Source organism: Orcinus orca, chromosome 2 (assembly GCF_937001465.1).
Source record: "Orcinus orca chromosome 2, mOrcOrc1.1, whole genome shotgun sequence".
NCBI classification, from domain to species: domain Eukaryota; kingdom Metazoa; phylum Chordata; class Mammalia; order Artiodactyla; family Delphinidae; genus Orcinus; species Orcinus orca.
The window spans coordinates 146,659,009-146,681,691 of NC_064560.1; the positions used below are offsets into that span (position 1 = coordinate 146,659,009).

General features: G+C 35.9%; 1 non-coding gene across 1 annotated transcript; it reads left to right on the forward strand.

The window, feature by feature from the left end:
• The first annotated feature begins 22,234 nt into the window (after positions 1–22,234).
• TRNAD-GUC (transfer RNA aspartic acid (anticodon GUC)) lies at positions 22,235–22,306 on the forward strand. The gene has a single exon. It is a non-coding gene; the product is annotated as a tRNA-Asp (tRNA).
• Positions 22,307–22,683: the final 377 nt, after the last annotated feature.

The window sequence follows — 22,683 nt, forward strand, 5'->3', positions numbered from 1 at the left end:
TACAGTGCTGGACACCCTATGCCAAACAACTAGAAAGACAGGAACACAATCCCACCCATTAGCAGAGAGGCTGCCTAAAATCATAGTAAGTCCACAGACACCCCAAAACACACCATCAGACGTGGACCTGCCCGGCAGAAAGACAAGATCCAGCCTCATCCACCAGAACACAGGCACTAGTCCCCTCCACAAGGAAGCCTACACAACCCACTGAACCAACCTTAGCCACTGGGGACAGACACCAAAAACAACAGGAACTACGAACCTGCAGCCTGCAAAAAGGAGACCCCAAACACAGTAAGATAAGCAAAATGAGAAGACAGAAAAACACACAGCAGATAAAGGAGCAAGATAAAAGCCCACCAGACCTAACAAATGAAGAGGAAATAGGCAGTCTACCTGAAAAAGAATTCAGAATAATGATAGTAAAGATGATCCAAAACCTTAGAAATAGAATAGACAAAATGCAAGAAACATTTAACAAGAACCTAGAAGAACTAACGATGAAACAAACAACAATGAATAACACAATATGAAATGAAAAATACTCTAGATGGGATCAATAGCAGAATAACTGAGGCAGAAGAACGGATAAGTGACCTGGAAGATAAAATAGTGAAAATAACTACTGCAGAGCAGGAAAAAGAAAACAGAATGAAAAGAACTGAGGACAATCTCAGAGACCTCTGGAACAATATTAAATGCACCAACATTCGAATTATAGGGGTTCCAGAAGAAGAAGAGAAAAAGAAAGGGACTGAGAAAATATGTGAAGAGATTATAGTTGAAAACTTCCCTAATATGGGAAAGTAAATAGTTAATCAAGTCCAGGGAGCACAGAGAGTCGCATACAGGATAAATCCAAGGAGAAATACGCCAAGACACATATTAATCAAACTGTCAAAAATTAAATACAAAGAAAACATATTAAAAGCAGCAAAGGGAAAACAACAAATAACATACATGTAATCCCGATAAGGTTAACAGCTGATCTCTCAGCAGAAACTCCGCAAGCCAGAAGGGACTGGCAGGACATATTTAAAGTGATGAAGGAGAAAAACCTGCAACCAAGATTACTCAACCCAGCAAGGATCTCATTCAGATTTGATGGAGAAATTAAAACCTTTACAGACAAGCAAAAGCTGAGAGAGTTCAGCACCACCAAACCAGCTTTACAACAAATGCTAAAGGAACTTCTCTAGGCAAGAAACACAAGAGAAGGAAAAGGCCTACAATAATGAACCCAAAACAAATAAGAAAATGGGAATAGGAACATACATATTGATAATTACCTTTAATATAAATGGACTAAATGCTCCCACCAAAAGACACAGATTGGCTGAATGGATACAAAAACAAGACCCATATATATGCTGTCTACAAGACATCCACTTCAGACCTAGAGACACATACAGATGAAAGTAAGGGGTTGGAAAAAGATATTCCATGCAAATGGAAACCAAAAGAAAGCTGGAGTAGCAATTCTCATATCAGACAAAATAGACTTTAAAATAAAGATTATTAGAAGAGACAAAGAAGGACACTACATAATGATCAAGGGATCGATCCAGGAAGAAGATATAAAAATTGTAAATATTTATGCACCCAACATAGGAGCACCTCAATACATAAGGCAAATACTAACAGCCATAAAAGGGGAAATCGACAGTAACACATTCATAGTAGGACTTTAACACCCGACTTTCACCAATGGACAGATCATCCAAAATGAAAATAAATAAGGAAACACAAGCTTTAAATGATACATTAAACAAGATGGACTTAATTGATATTTATAGGACATTCCATCCAAAAACAACAGAATACACATTTTTCTCAAGTGCTCATGCAACATTTACCATGATAGATCATATCTTGGGTCACAAATCAAGCCTTGGTAAATTTAAGAAAATTGACATTGTATCAAGTATCTTTTCCGACCACAATGCTATGAGACTACATGTCAATTACAGGAAAAGATCTATAAAAAATACAAACACATGGAGGCTAAACAATACACTACTTAATAACGAAGTGATCACTGAAGAAATCAAAGAGGAAATCAAAAAATACCTAGACACAAATGACAATGGAGACACGACGGCCCAAAACCTATGGGATGCAGCAAAAGCAGTTCTAAGAGGGAAGTTTATAGCAATAAAATCCTACATTAAGAAACAGGAAACATCTCGAATAAACAACCTAACCTTGCACCTAAAGCAATTAGAGAAAGAAGAACAAAAAAAAAACCAAAGTTAGCAGAAGGAAAGAAATCATAAAAATCAGATCAGAAATAAATGAAAAAGAAATGAAGGAAACAATAGCAAAGATCAATAAAACTAAAAGCTGGTTCTTTGAGAAGATAAACAAAATTGATAAACCATTAGCCAGGCTCATCAAGAAAAAAAGGGAGAAGACTCAAATCAATAGAATTAGAAATGAAAAAGGAGAAGTAACAACTGACACTGCAGAAATACAAAAGATCATGAGACATTATTATAAGCAACTCTATGCCAATAAAATGGATAACCTGGAAGAAATTGACAAATTCTTAGAAATGCACAACCTGCCAAGACTGAATCAGGAAGAAATAGAAAATATGAACAGACCAATCACAAGCACTGAAATTGAAACTGTGATTAAAAATCTTCCAACAAACAATATTCCAGGACCAGATGGCTTCACAGGCGAATTCTATCAAACATTTAGAAAAGAGCTAATACCTATCCTTCTCAAACTCTTCCAAAATATAGCAGAGGGAAGAACACTCCCAAACTCATTCTATGAGGCCACCATCACCTTGATACCAAAACAAAAGGATGTCACAAAGAAAGAAAACTACAGGTCAATATCACTGATTAACATAGATGCAAAAATCCACAACAAAATACTAGCAAACAGAATCCAACAGCACATTAAAAGGATCATACAGCATGATCAAGTGGGGTTTATTCCAGGAATGCAAGAATTCTTCAATATACGCAAATCAATCAATGTGATAAACCATATTAACAAATTGAAGGAGAAAAACCATATGATCATCTCAGTAGATGCACAGAAAGCTTTCGACAAAATTCAACACCATTTATGATAAAAACCCTGCAGAAAGTAGGCATAGAGGGAACTTTCCTCAACATAATAAAGGCCATATATGACAAACCCACAGCCAACATCGTCCTCAATGGTGAAAAACTGAAAGCATTTCCACTAAGATCAGGAACAAGACAAGGTTGCCCACTCTCACCACTCTTATTCAACATAGTTTTGGAAGTTTTAGCCACAGAAATCAGAGATGAAAAAGAAATAAAAGCAATCCATATTGGAAAAGAAGAAGTAAAGCTGTCACTGTTTGCAGATGACATACTATATATAGAAAATCCTAAAGACTCTACCAGCTCTATTAGAGCTAATCAATGAATTTGGTAAAGTAGCAGGATAGAAAATTAATGCACAGAAATCTCTGGCATTCCTAAACACTAATGATGAAAAATCTGAAAGTGAAATCAAGAAAACACTCCCATTTACCATTGCAACAAAAAGAATAAAATATCTAGGAATAAACCTACCTAAGGAGACCAAAGAACTGTATGCAGAAAATTATAAGACACTGATGAAAGAAATTAAAGATGATACAAATAGATGGAGAGATATACCATGTTCTTGGATTGGAAGAATCAACATTGTGAAAATGACTCTACAACCCAAAGCAATCTACAGATTCAATACAATCCCTATGAAACTACCAATGGCATTTTTCACAGAACTAGAACAAACAATTTCGCAATTTGTATGGAAACACAAAAGACCCCGAATAGCCAAAGCAATCTTGAGAAAGAAACATGGAGCTGGAGGAATCAGGCTCCCTGACTTCAGACTATACTACAAAGTTACAGTAATCAAGTAGTATGGTACTGGCACAAAAACAGAAAGATAGATCAATGGAATAGGATAGAAAGCCCAGAGATAAACCCACGCACATATGGTCACCTTATCTTTGATAAAGGAGGCAGGAATGTACAGTGGAGAAAGGACAGCCTCTTCAATAATTGGTGCTGGGAAAACTAGACAGGTACATGTAAAAGTATGAGATTAGATCACTCCCTAACACCATACACAAAAATAGGCTCAAAATGGGTTAAACACCTATATGTAAGGCCAGAAACTATCAAACTCTTAGAGGAAAACATAGGCAGAACACTCTATGATATAAATCACAGCAAGATCCTTTTTGACCCATCTCCTAGAGAAATGGAAATAAAAACAAAAATAAAGAAATGGGACCTAATGAAACTTCAAAGCTTTTGCACAGCAAAGGAAACCATACACAAGACCAAAAGACAACCCTCAGAATGGGAGAAAGTATTTGCAAATGAAGCAACTGACAAAGGATTAATCTCTAAAATTTATAAGCAGCTCATGCAGCTCAATAACAAAAAAACAAACAACCCAATCCAAAACTGGGCAGAAGACCTAAATAGGGATTTCTCCAAAGAAGATATACAGACTGCCAACAAACACATGAAAGAGTGCTCAACATCATTAATCATTAGAGAAATGCAAATCAAAACTACAGTGATATCATCTCACACCAGTCAGAATGGCCATCATCAAAAAATCTAGAAACAATAAATGCTGGAGAGGGTGTGGAGAAAAGGGAACACTCTTGCACTGCTGGTGGGAATGTGAATTGGTACAGCCACTATGGAGAACAGTATGGAGGTTCCTTAAAAAACTACAAATAGAACTACCATATGACCCAGCAATCCCACTACTGGGCATATACCCTGAGAAAACCATAATTCAAAAAGAGTCATGTACCAAAATGTTCATTGCAGCTCTATTTACAATAGCCTGGAGATGGAAACAACCTAAGTGTTCATCATCGGATGAATGGATAAAGAAGATGTGGCACATATATACAATGGAATATTACTCAGCCATAAAAAGAAATGAAATTGAGCTATTTGTAATGAGATGGATAGACCTAGAGTCTGTCATACAGAGCGAAGTAAGTCAGAAAGAGGAAGACAAATACCATATGCTAACATATATATATGGAATTTAAGAAAAATAAATGTCATGAAGAACCTAGGGGTAAGACAGGAATAAAGACACAGACCTACTAGAGATGGACTTGAGGATATGGGGAGGGGGAAGGGTACGCTGTTACAAAGCAAGAGAGAGGCATGGACATATATACACTACCAAACGTAAGGTACATAGCTAGTGGGAAGCAGCCGCATAGAACTGGGAGATCAGCTCGGTGCTTTGTGACTGCCTGGAGGGGTGGGATGGGGAGCGTGGGAGGGAGGGAGACGCAAGAGGGAAGACATATGGGAACATATGTATATGTATAACTGATTCACTTTGTTATAAAGCAGAAACTAACATACCATTGTAAAGCAATTATACTCCAATAAAGATGTAAAAAAAAATGTAAAAAAAAAATTCTCTAGAAGGAATCAATAGCAGAATAACTGAGCCAGAAGAACTGATAAGTGACTGGGAAACTAAAATAGTGGAAATAACTATCACAGAGCACATAAAGGGAAAAGAATGAAAAGAATTGAGGACAGTCTCAGAGACCTCTGGGACAACATTAAACACACCAACATTCAAATTATACGGATTCCAGAAGAAGGAGAGAAAAAGAATGGGACTGAGAAAATATTTGAAGAGATTACATTTGAAAACTTCCCTAATATGGGAAAGGAAATTGTCAACCAAGTCCAGAAAGCCCAGAGAGTCCCATACAAGATTAATCCAAGGGGAAATATGCCAAGACACATATTAGTCAAACTATCAAAAATTAAATACAAAGAAAAAATATTAAAAGCAACAAGGGAAAAGCAACAAATAACATACTAGGGAATCCCCTTAAGGTTAACAGCTGATCTTTCAGCAAAAGCTCTGCAAGCCAGAAGGGACTGGCAGGACATATTTAAAGTGATGAAAGGGAAAAACCTACAACCAAGATTACTCTACCCAGCAAGGATCTCATTCAGATTTCACAGAGAATCACAAGCTTTGCAGACAAGCAAAAGTTAAGAGAATTCAGCACCACCAAACCAGCTTTACAACAAATGCTAAAGGAACGTCTCTAGGCAAGACACAAGCGAAGGAAAAGACCTACAATAACAAACCCAAAACAATTAGGAAAATGGTAATAGGAAAATACATATCGATAATTACCTTAAATGTAAATGAGTTAAATGCTCCAACCAAAAGAGCTAGACTGGCTGAATGGATACAAAACAAGACCCATATATATGCTGTCTACAAGACATCCACTTCAGACCTAGAGACACATACAGACTGAAAGTGTGGGGATGGAAAAAGATATTCCATGCAAATGGAAATCAAAAGAAAGCTGGAGTATCAATCCTTATATCAGAAAAAATAGACTTTAAATTAAAGACTATTACAAGAGACAAAGAAGGACACTACATAATGACCAAGGGATCAATCTAAGAAGATATAACAATTGTAAATATTCATGCACCCAACATAGGAGCATCTCAATACGTAAGGCAAATGCTAACAACCATAAAAGGTGAAATCAACAGTAACAAAATAATAGTAGGGGACTTTAACACCCCACTCTCACCAATGGACAGATCATCCAAAAGGAAATAAATAAGGAAACACAAGCTTTAAAGTATACATTAAACAAGATGGACTTAATTGATATTTATAGGATGTTCCATCCAAAAACAACAGAATACACTTTCTTCTCAAGTGCTTATGGAAAATTCTCCATGATAGATCATATCTTGGGTCACAAAGCTCGGTAAATTTAAGAATATTGAAATCGTTTCAAGTATCTTTTCCAACCACAATGCTATGAGACTGGATATAAAATACAGAAAAAAAAACTGTAAAAAATACAAACACATGGAGGTTAAACAATATACTACTAAATTACCAAGAGATCACTGAAGAAATCAAAGAGGAAATCAAAAAGTACCTAGAAAAAAAATGATAATGAAAGCACAACAGCCAAAAACTTATGGGATGCAGCAAAAGCAGTTCTAAGAGGGAAGTTTATAGCAATAAAATCCTAACTCAAGAAACAAGAAACATCTCATAAAAACAACCTAACCTTACACCTAAAGCAGTTAGAGAAAGAAGAACAAAGAAAACCCCAAAATTAGCAGGAACGAAATCATAAAGATCAGATCAGAAATAAAGGAAATGAAGGAAATGATAGCAAAAATCAGTAAAACTAAAAGCTGGTTCTTTGAGAAGACAAACAAAATTGATAAACCATTAGCCAGACTCATCAAGAAAAAAAGGGAGAAAACTCAAATCAATAGAATTAGAAATGAAAAAGGAGAAGCAACAACTGACACTGCAGAAATACAAAGGATCATGAGACATTACTACAAGCAACTCTATGCCAACAAAATGGGCAACCTAGAAGAAATGTACAAATTCTTAGAAAAGCACAACCCTCCGAGGCTGAACCAGGAAGAAATAGAAAATATAAACAGACCAATCACAAACACAGAAATTGAAACTGTGATTAAAAATCTTCCAACAGGGCTTCCCTGGTGGTGCAGTGGTTGAGAGTCCGCCTGCCGATGCAGGGGACATGGGTTTGTGCCCCGGTCCGGGAAGATCCCACATGCCGCAGAGCAGCTGGGCCCATGAGCCATGGCCGCTGAGCCTGCGCGTCCGGAGCCTGTGCTCTGCAACGGGAGAGGCCACAACAGTGAGAGGCCCGCGTACCGCAAATTAAAAAAAAAAAAAAAATCTTCGAACAAACACAAGCTGAGGACCAGATGGCTTCACAGGCGAATTCTATCAAACATTTAGAGAAGACCGAATACCTATCTTTCTCAAACTCTTCCAAAATACAGCAGAGGAAGGAACACTCCCAAACTCATTCTACAAGGCCATCATCACCCTGATACAAAAACCAGACAAAGATGTCACAAAAAAAGAAAACTACAGTCCAATATCACAGATGAACATAGATGCAAAAAATCTCAACAAAATAGTAGCAAACAGAATCCAATAGCACATTAAAAGGATCATACACCATATTCAAGTAGGGTTTATCCCAGGAATGCAAGGATTCTTCAATATATGCAAATTAATCAATGTGATACACCATATTAACAAATTGAAGGAGAAAAACCACATGATCATCTCAATAGATGCAGAAAAAGCTTTTGAAAAATTCAACACCCACTTATGATAAAAACCATCCAGAAAGTAGGCATAGAGGGAACTTACCTCAACATAATAAAGGCCATATATGACAAACCCACAGCCAACATCATTCTCAATGGTGAAAAACTGAAACCATCTCCTCTAACATCAGGAACAAGACAAGGTTGCCCACTCTCACCACTATTATTCAACATAGTTTTGGAAGTTTTAACCACAGCAATCAGAGAAGAAAAAGAAATAAAAGGAATACAAATCAGGTTTTCCCTGGTTGCCCTGGTGGCGCAATGGTTGAGAGTCCACCTGCCGATGCAGGGGATACGGGTACGTGCTCTGGTCTGGGAGGATCCCACATGCCGCGGAGCGGCTGGGCCCATGAGCCATGGCCACCGGGCCTGCGTGTCCGGAGCAACAGGAGAGGCCTCAACAGTGAGCGGCCCACGTACCGCAAAAAAAAAAAAAAAAAAGGAATCCAAATCAGAAAAGAAGAAATAAAACACTCCCTGTTTGCAGATGACATGATACTATACATAGAGAATCCTAAAGACTCTACCAGAAAACTACTAGAACTAATTAATGAATTTGTTAAAGTAGCAGGATACAAAATTAATGCACAGAAATCTCTTGCTTCATATACACTAATGATGAAATATCTGAAAGAGAAATTAAGGAAACACTCCCATTTACCATTACAACAAAAAGAATAAAATACCTAGGAACAAACCTACCTAAGGAGACAAAAGACCTGTATACAGAAAACTATAAGGCATTGATGAAAGAAATTAAAGATGATACAAACAGATGGAGAGATTACCATGTTCTTGGACTGGAAGAATCAACATTGTGAAAATGACTATACTACCCAAAGCAATCTACAAATTCAATGCAATCCCTATCAAACTGCCAATGGCATTTTTCACAGAACTAGAACAAAAAATTTCACAATTTGTATGGAAACATCTTGTCTTTGATAAAGGAGGCAAGAATATACAGTGGAGGAAAGACAGCCTCTTCAATAAGTGTTGCTGGGAAAGCTAGACAGCAAAATGCAAAAGCATGAAATTGGAACGCTCCCTAACACCATACACAAAAATAACTCCAAATGGATTAAAGACCTAAATATAAGGCCAGACACTATAAAACTCTTACAGGAAAACATAGGCAGAACACTCTATGACGTAAATTACAGCAAGATCCTTTTTGACCCACCTCCTAGAGAAATGGAAATAAAAACAAAAATAAACAAATGGGACCTAATGAAACTTAAAAGCTTTTTCACAACACAGGAAACCATAAACAAGATAAAGAGACAACCTTCAGATTGGGAGAAAATATTTGCAAATGAAGCAACTGACAAAGGATTAATCTCCAAAATATACAAGCAGCACATGCAGCTCAGTATCAAAAAAACAAACAACCCAATCCAAAACTGGGCAGAAGATCTAAGTAGATATTTCTCCAAAAAAGATACACAGGTTACCAACAAACACATTAAAGGATGCTCAACATCATTAATCATTAGAGAAATGCAAATCAAAACTATAATGAGTTATCACCTCACACCAGTCAGAATGGCCATCATCAAAAAATCTACGAACAATAAATTCTGGAAAAGGTGTGGAGAAAACGGAACCCTCTTGCACTGTTAGTGGGAATGTAAATTGATACAGCCACTATGGAGAACAGTATGGAGGTTCCTTAAAAATCTACAAATAGAACTACCATACGACTCAGCAATCCCACTCCTGGGCATATACCCTGAGAAAACCATAATTCAAAAAGAGTCACGTACCACAATGTCCACTGCAGCACTATTTATAATAGCCAGGGCATGGAAGCGACCTAAGTATCTATCAATAGATGAATGGATAAAGAAGATGTGGCACATATATACAATGGACTATTACTCAGCCATGAAAAGAAATGAAATTGAGTTATTTGTAGTAAGGTGGATGGACATAGAGACTGTCATACAGAGTGAAGTAAGTGAGAAGGAGAAAAGCAAATACCATATGGTAACACATATATATACAGTCTATTTTAAAAAAGTGCTTCTGAACAACTTAGGGGCAGGACAGGAATAAAGACGCAGACGTAAAGAATGGACCTGAGGACACGGGAATGGGGAAGGGTAAGCTGGGACAAAGTGAGAGAGTAACATTGACATATATACACTACCAAACATAAAATAGATAGCTAGTGGGAAGTGGCCGCATAGCACAGGGAGATCAGCTCGGTGCTTTGTGACCACCAGAGGGATGGGGTAGGGAGGGTTGGAGGGAGACACAAGAGGGAGGGAATATGGGGATATATGTATATGTATAGCTGATTCACTTTGTTATACAGCAGAAACTAACACAACATTGTAAAGCAATTATACTCTAATAAAGATGTTAAAAAAAGATATAATTTGTAAAACCTTATATTATCTACACAATTGTCCCTTTTCAGCATCTAAACTCTAACTGATACATATAAAAAATGAAAATGGAAATCAGCCCAACTGTCTACCCTGCTTTGAGAACAAAAATGAAGTACTGATATAACGTGGATGTTGAACATGGAGTGTATGATATAAGATCGATGAACCTCAAAAACATTGTTCTAAGGAAAGAAGCCAGACTCAAAAGATTATATTTTATATGGCTTAATTTATACCTAATGTCCAGGATAAGCAAATCTATAGTGACAGGAAGTAGATTCATGGTTGCCTTGGGCCGGGGGTGGAAATAGAGGGTCACTGAAAATGGACAGAAGGTTTCTTCTGGCGATGATGGAAATGTTCTAAAATTAGATTGTGATGATGGTTTCACAACTGTAAATTTACTAAATTTCATTGAATTGTACACTTAAAAGAAGGGATTTTTGTGGTAGGTAAATTATACCTCAATAAAGCTATTACCAAAATTGTTTTTAACTATTGTCCTACCAAATATCAATTTAAGTTCTGAAAGAGTCCCTTTACCCTTTGCTAATGTAAAATAAAAATAGTTCTCCAACAAGAATTCTCTCCTATCATTTCTCATGGGTATGGAGGGTCCAATAGAGCAGTATTTTTCTCATTTTCCTTGAAATTTTCCCTATTCAAATGAAGACAAAAATCTCAGCTGAAACCATGAGACTCTGAAACCATCAGCTCTTAGTCTCTTCTATATTACTCATAAAACCTTACAAAAGGGTTACATTTAGGGATGTGTAAGATTCTGAACTATAGCTTAGTACTATACATGTCTGAGCACACCCATAATAAATTTATTTAAACATAACTTAATTGTTCTCTCTTAAAGTACATTATATTTTGGAATATAGATACTCTAGAAAATAAGCTTTTTGAGGCTGTGACTCATAAACTTAACTTCCTTAGGTTTTCAAAATTAGTGCTAATGCTTTCTTGAACCTGAAAAGGGCTTTTTTTGTCTCACTTTTATATTATGGGCCACATCAGGTTGAGTTAGTCATGCTCGTTAATGAGAGATCTCCTGATTTAATGGAGCAGTCACAAAACCAATTTGAGCAGAAATAAGTATGATAGCAAGAGAAATGACTTTTCTTACCTCTGTTGTTTTAAAGGAGATGTAAAGACATGACTCCTAACAGCCAAACTAGTTAGGTTACATTTTACTTTTTACAACAAACAATCCCCAAAAGAAGTAATTATCTTCATGTCTTAAGGGAAGAATAAATTTCTTTGAATTAATACAATTGCTCTGTAACTATAAGCACACACTACTAAATAATAGATGTAACAGTGGTGGTTAAACTCACCATTTAGTTCACAGGCAGAAGCAAAGCAGGAAATGACGCAAAAATAGGAGTAAGCCAGAACTAGAGGTGAGGTAGACAACCACCAAGAGATAATGACCTCTGGGCCAGAGAAGAGGTTTTGAATATCACCAGGAACTTGCTTCAGGTGAAGCAGCTGAATACTACTCAGCTTTTACCATCATACTCTTTATTTTTAAATATTTACCTCTTTTTTAAATACAAACAGCTTCCTAACCTCCAGCTCCAATTGGAGCAATTGCTTTCCAAGCCTACCAGACAACTGACTCCCTAAGATTTCTTTCCATTGACCTCCTGGAATAGGTACAGTGTTTCTTAGACATCATAATGTTCTCTTCCTTGTACTCTTGTTTTTCTTTAGATAAAACTCATTCTCACATAATTTTTTGAATAACAAGTACATAAAAGTTAAACTTTCTAAGCCCATCTTTTCCTAGAAATATCTCTAGAATGCCTCATACTTGATAATTTGGCATTAAAGCTTCCAATCATTTCCTCTCAGAACCATATATGACTGCTTTGTTGTCATCCATTATCCAGAAGCTGGAGGAGCAGTCTGATTGCCATTCCTCTGTAAGTAACTTGTTCTCTCTTAGAGCCTTCTTATTTTCTTTGATGTCTTACAATTTTACCAAGATACAGCTCATCAGATCTCAGTGAACCCTACTTCTTCAATCTGAAAGTTTGTGTCGTCTTTCAGAAGCCCCAAGACCTTTTATTTTCACTTAATTTCTCCTGTTCTCTTTCTCTGAAAATCCTATTAGATGGATATAATGGACCATTCATGTGATCCTCCATGTCTTATAATTTTTTTGGTCTCCTATTTTACTTCTGTTTGGCTTTTAGCTCATATTTTAGAAAGTTCATTAGATCCTTTTCCTCCAGCCTTTCTGTTAAACAATTGTTTTTACTTCAACAATCATGTTTTTAAATTTTTATTTCCTCTTTGTTTTCTAATTACTCCTTTTTCATAGCAACATCCTCAGTATTTAGAATGTCATATCAATTCAGATCCCTCTGAAAAATGAATTACAACTTTTTAAATTATCCTGTTTCCTGAATTATTATCCTGTTAGTTACATTTTTTGATCCCTCTTCATTGTGTCATTGGCTTGCTGAACATGTTGGAAAGATTCTTGATCACATATTAATATTTATGAATGATGACTAGATTAATTACCACCAGTTACTGAAAGGAAATTCCTCTGCCATTATATAGGTCAATTTCCTGCCACAAGTCTTTCCCTGCATGGAAGAGCTGACTGCAAGTTCTGTAATTGTAGTCAGGGTTATATCCACTGGTGAGCTCACTATAGAATGAATAAATGGGAATCCAGCACACTAACTGGATACACTCTATAAGGAGAACTCTATTCTGCAGCACAAATACTCAAAGTAGGAAATGTAGGCCTCCCTGGACAGATAGTTTAATTGTTGTAGTAGAAAGCAGACCCATGCTATGGTTGTCAGTTTGGGTGGGGCAAGGGGGATTATATGCTCCAGCAGGAAGTACTCTGTGGGAGAAAGAGGGAGCAGGGTGGTAAAAAAGGGATCTGGCCCACCTTTCCGCATATAGCCCTTTTAATTAACTGCCTTGCCAAGTGCCCCACAGCAGTCTTTCTCTTGTATTTACTGACTTGAAGCCCATCCAGGACTCCTGAGAAGAAAAATCCACCATCTTAGCTTTAACTTTTTCCTGGGCATGGAAAGGTAGTTCTGGACAGCTCCTTTCCCCTTTGTGTTTTATCCATCCCTTCTAGTTCCAATCCACCAGAAATTCAAGTCTGCAGTCTACTGGTCCCAGCCCCACACCATTCTCATACTACACATCATTCTCTGCATTTATTTTTCAAGTTATCCCTTTTCTTTCTTTGTTTTCCTTCCTTCCTTCCTTCCTTCTTCCTTTCTTTTTTTTGAGGAAGTATATCATATCTCAGAAAAGATTTTCAAGAGGGAATAAATTTAAGAAGTGCTTACATCAGGAACTTAATCATTTATACTTTTGTTATTTGCTATGTTCCAAAGATGTTTGTTATTCACTACAAGATAAAATAAAATTTTAAAGAAAAGAAAGTAAGAAAATTGGTATAGGGTGGGGACCACTGATAAGCAGATAGAAGAAAAACAGAAAAGTCAAAATGAAGTCAGAAATCTATTTATAACACAAAATGCACTCCATAAGGTAGAAACTAAATTTAACAAAAAAATTTCTGGTAACCAATACAAAGAAAACAAAAACTATTACATATATCACTATTTTCACAAGATAACAATAGACCAGCTAAGAAAAGAAATATATATAATAAATTTTTATTATAAGCAATATAGTGAATACCTTCAACAATAAATATAACAATATGCATAGAGAAAAGACTCAGAGGGTTAGAATAACCATGAAAAGAAGCAGTTAACCATGTGCTTGGGAGAGTAATAAAGGTTGCCTTATTGGAAGTGAAATGGTAGTTCTAAAGAAACTCTAATACTGTCTTCTACTTATCACCGTCCTGTGTTTTCACTATAAAGAATTATATAATACTGGAATCTGTGTATTTTAGAGGTCCTCTGATCCTATTCTCTATTTGTTGCGTATTTGAACAAGTGATTAATTAGCTTTTAATCAACCCTTCTAGTATTGAGAAATGTATTATTTTCCAAGGCAATTTGTTCTACTTTTTGACAATTCTATTTATTAAACACTTATCCCTAATATTGAATCAATATATGCTCCTACCCACTGGTCCTATACCTGGTTTCTGGAGTTGCATAAGTAAGCCTCACTGCTTTCCATGTGATAGATAGCGTGCTGAATGTTTGTAGACAGCTAGCATGGTACCCTGCCTCTCTGAGCTATATAGTCTCAGATCTCCTGTTTATAAAGAAACTAAGAAAATTTATTATGTGCAGATGCTCATCTTCTCTAAGTCGGCTGATACAATGAAAGAAAATTGTTTTTGAAAGAAGAAAAGATGATATTGGCAAATAAGAGAGAGAGAGCCAACGCACATTTTATAAAATAGCTTTTAAATATCAGATTCCTGAAAAATTAAATTCTTGGGTCTTCATTTATAAGAGGATATTTTTAGTAAATAAAACATAAAATGCCCAAATATCCTTATTTATATAAGCAAGAGTCAATTTGAATTATTTTTAAAGTGAATTATTAAAAGATCTATTTTTTTCTATATTTTCTGAAAAGGTTAGTAGGAGTAATTTAGTACTAAATGTTTTTAAAAGAAAAGAGCAAAGCATTTATTTAAAGGCTTTTCTAAATTAGGATCAACTTTTGATTGGATGAGGAATAACTAAACTAGTGTTGAACTCTATTTTTTAAGATGTATCTGTTCCTATATAGGAAGAGTATTCTTTGAATCCAAAATGAGTTTTTCTCATTTGAAGAGGAAAAACATTAATTCAACCACTCTTACATTTTACTTACCAAAAAACATGATTTTTAGCTATACATACCACCACAACAACAAATCCAAGCAATTAAATTTACTTCTATTTTTTCAATCATATTTCCTAATAACATATTGTGTACAAGAAAAAATAAAGAGAATGGACCATCAAAATATTTCAAAATGTACATAGGGAGCCTCATTCACCCTCCAGTCTCTGGCTTTTGTGCTGCGCAAAGCAGGACAGTGGGACTCTCAAATAGTTCTGGGTATCCTCCCTTCAGGCTTTGAGCACATAACCTAGGGATCACAGGATAAAAGGGCATCCTTTGGTGCTCACACTCTCCCTCCATTTACCTTGTCTCTTGGTGAGTCAGTGAGGTGTATATCCTTATTTAGTTCACTCTGGAATATGAAATAAGAGTATTATAAGAGAATCCAAAAGAGAAATTAATTTGAATGCTACCATGGAGAAAATTGGAAACTATTTAAAGTGTCAAGGTGCAGAGCCAAATCTAAGTGTCTATGATCCCTGACATTTAGAAAAGCAATCAGAGATCCATGTCTCTCTTTTCAAATATAAAACTCTTTTCCTTAATAGTAATACTCAACTAGACACTGATAAACAGAAGCACTTAGGGAAAATAAATTAAATTATCCCTTTCTTTAATAGTGAATAGATAATAGTGTCTGTCCAATTTGGAGTCACCCAGTTTCACAATTCCTTAAGACTAAAGGTACTTTATTCTTGTACTTTCCACAAAAAGCATGCCTTGTTATTTCTAATGAAGAGATGTGAAGAGACTAAACCAGCTAAGAGTATTTATTCTAAAATGAAACTTAGTGTGTCACTAACACATTTTGAAAAAAAGAAAAATAGAGGGAGTTTTGCTTCTTACCCATTTTATTTAAGTAGTAACTTTCCTTTTGACAATTCCCTATAATATTTATCCTATTGAAATCTAACTTGTCCCCTCACTAATGACTTAGAAGATACAAAAAATACTTAAATTGGTCATATAATGCTTTAAAAGGCAAAAATGTTGAAGTCAGGAAAGAAGAAAGATTTCAACATACTACTCTTAAGTGTACTGTCAATTTTTATTCTCCATTTCTCATCTTCTGCTCTAGCTGTTCACTTACAGTTCCCAAATCAATGAAATTATAATGAAATTGATTTCCATTTGCAATTCTGTGGTTGGTCTGTAAAAAAATCCTCCTATTTTTTTAAAAACTTAAGTATTCTTAAGGGTATAACTAAAGAAAACAGACTATTTCACAAACCGTATTTATACATAAAATACTCAATAGCTCATAAAGCCTGGGGAAAGAATAATTTTTAATCTCATAGCATTAAACTTTTCAGGGGGACCCCATTCATCTTCCTGCTTTCTTCCTTGTTTTCGTTATCATGTACCATCTAATTATTTAAATACTCTTTTTCTCCACAAGCCCTGAAGGCATTGGTTGTCACCCTGACCTATTTACTGTGCCTACTGAACATTGTAGAGAAAAGGTACAGGAAAAGAGAAAATAAATTTACACCATCTCTTTGGATCACAACAAAAGAACTCTGAAGAAGGGAAGGAGAGAGGGGCAGCATTATGATCATGCCCATTTCACATGGAGAAGAAAATCCAGAGATCAAGAGACTAGCCCAGAGCTAGAAAGTTGCAGTCAGAGCCAGGGCTAGAGTCCCTATGCTCTGAGTTCTAGTCAGCAGTCTTCCCACTTCACCATGAGTCTTCTCTATACATTTCCAAGATGGCTACTACCCATTACTAAGTTTCACATCCTTCTCATCACAAAGGAAAGGGAAAATCTGATTTGAATCAAAGTATGCATAATCTGAAATATTTCACATAATTTGAGGGCACATTCTTTCCTTAAGTTTCAAAAATCAGCTATGTTAGGATACAAGAGAAATAAATCTACTTTCATTGTTTTTACTTAAATTTTTGCCAAATCCTTTTTTCTTCTGTTCAGATATTATTTAAAATACTGGAGTCCATGATATTTTAGCAGTTATGTTTCTGTTCTTCACCCAAAACTGGTTGTTTCTAACACACCACCACTGAAGTATTGTTTATCTTATGATTTATCTCATGATTGCGAATATGAACCATGAACTAAACCTGGATATAAAGTTGTCTTCCATGTTCCTCCTAAAGCAACAGCCACATTTGTAAAGCATGCTTCACCTAAGCCACGTCATTCAACAATACCAAAGAGAAACATGGTTTATGTGTACATACATACGTATCTTCATTTTGGTGTATATCAAGTGTTTGAGGTACACTTGACATTCCCTGTGTTTAAAAAAAACAAAACAAAACACCATTGATCAACATGAATGACCTTAAACTATGAAATACTTGAAAATGTTAATCTGCAGCATCCACGTGCTGCCAGAGCTGGCACTACCAACAAGCAGAGTCTCAAACCCACGACATCAAATCTTTCTCCTTTTTATTGTAATTCACAGCTTGATCAACCAGAGAAATGTCGCTTGCGCATTATTATTCAGCACAACCTCATCAACTTTATCCTTTAGCAATGACCTTACAATAAGAAATTAAGCCCTTTGAAATAGCATTTGTAATTAATCCATTTCCATAAGATTAACATGTTGACTATCACAAGAATACATGTAACAGCCCTCTGAAGCTTCAAACCCCCTGGTAATATTTCACTTAAAACCATAATAAGTATGTAATCAGCAGAATACAAATTGCTAGGTAACCCCTGTGTTTTATGTTCATTCATTTATTCATTCATTCAACAAATATTTATTAATATGTCAACGTTCTAAGCATCACACTGCTGGAGCCTAGAGAAACAGAGAAATAAGGCTAAGCCCTGATTCTGAAAGCATTCACAATTTAGAGAGTAATACAGGCTTGTTTAAAAAAAAAAATGTTACTCCAATGAGCTATAAGAGATATGAATAGAGTCAGAGGTCTTGGAAGCATAGAGTCAGGAATATCTCTACACACATAACAGGAAATACTCCAAGTAGAAGAAACAAAGTGCTACACACAGAGGCATGAAAATTATGGTATATTCTGAGAATAGCAAGCAATTCAGGTGAAACATATGACACACTATCCAAAACTTTATCCCTCTTTCTTCTAAAGTAATGGCAAAGGTAAGACTGTACAAGAGAGTGGAAGAGAGTGACAGAAAACAAAGTTAGAAATATAGATCTGACACAGATTTTGTATGGCCTTGTACACTCTGCTAAGAACTTTGGAGAGGATTTAGGCTTTATCCAGGTGATGGAAAGCCACTTGAAGTTTCTAGCAGAGAAGCCACATGATAAGAGACATGCTTTAGAAAAATATGTAGTGTTACTGATGTAGAGAATGGATTGTATGAGAAGAAAACGGAGATAGAGAGACTGATTAGAAGACCACTGAATTAACCCCGGCAAAGACTTGAATAAAAATAGCAGCTGTTGCTAAGGCAGAGAGAAGGAGAGGTAGGGACAAATTCAAAATATTCCAATTAAAAATAATTAAGTAACAGTGAGTTAGTGAGTAATTGGGATAGATGGTGAAGGGGAGAATGATACCAGGTTTTCTGATTTAATTTTTTTTTTTTTGCAGGCTGAAAGCTTTATTTATTTATTTAATTTTTAAGCCTATTTATTTATTTTAACATCTTTATTGGAGTATAATTGCTTTACAATGGTGTGTTAGTTTCTGCTTTATAACAAAGTGAATCAGTTACACATATACATATGTCCCCATATCTCTTCCCTCTTGCATCTCCCTCCCTCCCACCCTCCCTATCCCACCCCTCTAGGTGGTCACAAAGCACTGAGCTGATCTCCCTGTGCTATGCGGCTGCTTCCTACTAGCTAGCTATTTTATGTTTGGTAGTGTATATATGTCCATGCCACTCTCTCACTTTGTCACAGCTTACCCTTCCCCCTCCCCGTATCCTCCAGTCCATTCTCTAGTAGGTCTGTGTCTTTATTCCCATCTTGCCCCTGATTTAAGAAGCTAAGTGAATTAATTACCTCTGAGGTAAGGATGCCATAACCAAGATTGGAAAAGAAGTACATTTTGAGCGAAGAAGGAATGTAGTGGCATTAGTTGAGGAAATGTCAGGGTATTCGTGAGGGAATAGGCTCAGGAGAAAGAAGTGGATGGCTGGTATAGGTTAGGAATGAAAATTGTAGAGCCCTTGGAAAATAGGTGGCACTTAAAAAATCATGTTGCTAAATCAAATTGCCTAGCAAGAGCATGTAATGTATAAATAAAATATTAAATAGTCTTCTTTAGCTCCTCTTAAACTAAAATCTCTGCAATACGAAAGGTTCAAACAGGAAAATGTTTAATATTTAATGTCCTCACCCTTCTAAAGCAATAGCAAAATTACATAGAAATATATACAATGCTGCCAGCACCAACCACTTTACTATTTAATTCATTTGTTGCTTCAACAGGGAGTGGGGAATACGTGATCAAAAAAAGAAGAATATAGGGCTTCCCTGGTGGCGCAGTGGTTGAGAGTCTGCCTGCCGATGCAGGGGACGCGGGTTCGTGCCCCGGTCCAGGAAGATCCCACATGCCGCAGAGCGGCTGGGCCAGTGAGCCATGGCCGCTGAGCCTGTGCGTCTGGAGCCTATGCTCCACAATGGGAGAGGCCACAACAGTGAGAGGCCCGCATACCGCAAAAAAAAAAAAAAAAAAGAAGAAGAATATTAATAATGATCTAGATAAGTAACCAGAAGTCCCCAGGATAGGGGTAAAAAAAATGATAATCAAGGAAAATATAGAAAGATATATTCTTAATAATATCCTGATTGTTTTAAGGAGTTATATTGTTATATAATAATGATCATAATGGCTTACATTTGTCTAATGTTGCTAGAGTAACATTAAGCATTTTGCTAAACTCTTCATATGCATAGTTTACTTAACCCTCATAACAAAAATATGAGTTAGATATTATTGTAATTCCCATATTATAATATGACAACTGAAGTTTATAGAGATTAAGTATCTTACACAAAGTCACAAAGAATGTAAGTGAAAGAATTGAGATTTGAATACAGGACTCTAACTCCAAGGTATTTTCTCTTAACCACTGCCCTATGCTTCCTGGTGCTGTCCATATTAAATACTTCCAGATTGTTCGGTTCAGTTTTCCTCACTGAGCAAAAGAAGCTAACTCTACTATCACTACTTCTATTCAACATCATACTGGAACTTCAAGTCAGAGCAATTAGGTAAGTAAAAGAAACAAAAGGCATCTATTTTGGAAAGAAAGACGTAAAACTCTCTTCATTCAAAGACAACATGATCTTGCATAGAGAAAATCCTAATAAATCCACTAAAAAAAAATACTATTAGAACTAATAAATGAGTTCAGCAAGGTCACAGGATACAAGAGAAACATACAAAAATCAATTGTATGTATTTCTATGCATTGTCAATGAATAACTGAGAACAAGTCTATTCTAAATAGCATCAGAAAGAACAAAATGCTTAATAGTAAATGTAACCAAAGAAGTACAAGACTTGTACACTGAAAACCATAAAATATCATTGAAATAAATAAAAGAAAGTCTAGACAAATTGAAAGACAGCCCATGTCCAGGGCTCAAGAGAAGCATATTTTTAAAATTGCAATACTCCTCAAATTGATCTACAGATTCAATACAATCCCTATCGAAACCCACACAGGCTTATATGCACAAATTGACAAGCTGATCCAAAAATTTATGTGGAAATACAAAGGACCCAATGTAAACAATCTTGAAAAAGAAGAACAAAGTTTGAGCACTCACGCTTTCTGATTTCAAAAGTTACTACAAAGTTAGAGTAGCCAAGAAAGTATAGTACTGGCATAAGGACAGACATATAGGTCAATGAAGTAGAATTGAGAGCTCAGAAATAAACCCATACTTTTATGGTCAATTGATTCTTAACAAAAGTGCCAAGAAAATTCCATGGGAAAAGGATGGTCTTTACAATACATTTTGTTGGAACAATCAGATGAATGCACATGCGAATGAATGAATAAATAAATAAACAAAAAAAAAAACCCTAACTCAAAATGGATTACAGACCTAAATGTCAGAAATAAAACTATAAAACTGTTAGAAGAAAACATTGGAACAGAACTTTGTGACCTTGGTTTTCTTAAATATGACAAGTGACAAAAGAAAAATAGACAAATTGAACTTCATCAAATTAAAAACTTTTTTACATCAAAAGATACCATCTAAAAAGTGAAAAGACAACCCACAGAATGGGATAAAATATTTGCAAGTCACATATCAATAAAAGTCTTATTGCAGATATATGAAGAACCCTTACCACTCAGTAAGAAAAAGACAAATAATCCTAAAATGGGCAAAGGATTTGAATAACATTTCTCCAAAAAAGGATACACAAGTGGTCAATAAGCACATGAAAGTTATACAATGTCATTAGTTATTGGTGAAATGCAAATCAAACCCACAGTGAGTTACCATTTCACACACACTAGGATGGCCATAATGGAAATGACAGGCTACAACAAGTGTCAGTGAGGGTGTGGAGAAACTGAAACACTCATATACTGCTGGTGGGAATGTTAAATGGTGCAGCCACTTTGGAAAACAGTTTGATGATTCCTTGAAATGTTAAATATAGAATTACCATATGACCCAACAATTCAATTCCTTGGTGTTAACCCGAAGAGATGAAAACACATGTCCACACAAAGACTTGTACACAGATATTTGCAGCAGTATTATTCACAATAACAAAAAAGTGGAAACAACCCAAATATCCAGCAACTAATGAATGGATAAACAAAATATAGTATATTCATATACTAGAATATCATTCGGTCATAAAAAATGAAAGACTGACGGGAGTTCCCTGGTGGTCTAGTGGTTAGGATTCGGCACTGTCACTGCTGTGGCCCGGGTTCAATCCCTGGTCGGGGAACTCCTACAAGCTGCGTGGCATGGCTAAAAAAAAAAAGTACAATTCAGGAAAAATGAAAGACTGATTCACATGACAACATGAATATTAAAAGCTAATTCTCAGTGAAAGAAGCAAAACACAAAAGACCACATATTGTGTGATTCCATTTATATTAAATGTCCTGAACAGGCAAACCTATAGAGACAGAAGGTAGATTAGTGGCTGCCAGGGCCTGGAAGAAAGAAGAGTAGAGAGTGACAGTTAATGGGTACAGACAGAATTTCTTTCTTTTCTTTAATTGTGCTAAAATACACATTAAAAATGTATCACCTTCAGAACTTCCCTAGTGGTGCAGTGGGTTAAGACTCTGCACTCCCAATGCAAGGGGCCCGAGTTCG